The following is a 1,054-nucleotide window of genomic DNA, read 5'->3' on the forward strand; positions in this document are numbered from 1 at the left end:
AAATGGACACCTATGTGTTAGAGTGCATTTAAATGGACACCTATGTGCTAGAGTGCATTCGACAAGCTAAAGGCTACATTAGTGACAATCCCTATTCGTAAATTACCAAAATTTGATAAGCCATTTAAAGTTGTTGCACGCTAGCAGATTTGCAACAATTGGAGGAGTCCCAACTCAAGAAGGGCAACCGGTCAAGCCGTATGAGAGAGGAAGTATGTAGTGCATGATTTAGAACTACTTGTAATTGTGCATGCCTTAAAAATATGGAGACATTACTTACTTGGATAGAGGTTTACTTTAGTGATGTGACTGATCATAAGAGCTTGAAGTGAAATCATCACTCAAGATGTCCTCAACATGCAGTAGAGAAAATTTTAAATATGACTATTGAAGTGGAGTAAATAACATTGAAAGCGTAGATATCAGTGATCCTAGTAGGGGGTAAAGGAGCTCTGGTGCAGCATTATAAGAAAAGTGAATCCCCGAATTCTATATGGCAAGGCATATAGAAATTAAAGCATAGTCTATTTGATTTGGATGCATACAATCCAGGAATTTGATTTTGAAATAAAATACAAAGTAGGCAAGGATAATGTAGCAGCAAAGCAGCTGATGCATGCAATAGAAAGGCTTAATTGCTTGCCATCTCAATGATTTTTAATCCTTTATCCGAAGAGACTAAGGCAAAGATAATTCACGATAGATTTTTTATGCCCATTTTTGCCTTACTTTCTCTGTAGGAAGGAATAGGGCTGCCCACGAAATAAAGAAGGTTGAAGGTTACAAAATTGAGGATTCAATAACCGTTTATGCATACCCAAAGATGAGGAATTAAAAAGACATATTGTGAGTGAAGCCCATGATAGCCTAACTGCAGGACACCCAGGTTATGATGACCCATTAGCCTACTAAATTTTACAGAGAGAATATGTGTAATTATATGGTTCAAATTGAATTCTTATGCAAGATGACCTTAGAATAGTTCATAAATATGGTTTTTAAGATTTTTATACATATGATTAAGTTTTGGAATAAAGTGGATGAGATTTTAGAG

Source organism: Cibotium barometz, chromosome 17 (genome assembly GCF_041138505.1).
Source record: "Cibotium barometz isolate CiBa-2024 chromosome 17, ASM4113850v1, whole genome shotgun sequence".
Lineage (NCBI taxonomy): Eukaryota > Viridiplantae > Streptophyta > Polypodiopsida > Cyatheales > Cibotiaceae > Cibotium > Cibotium barometz.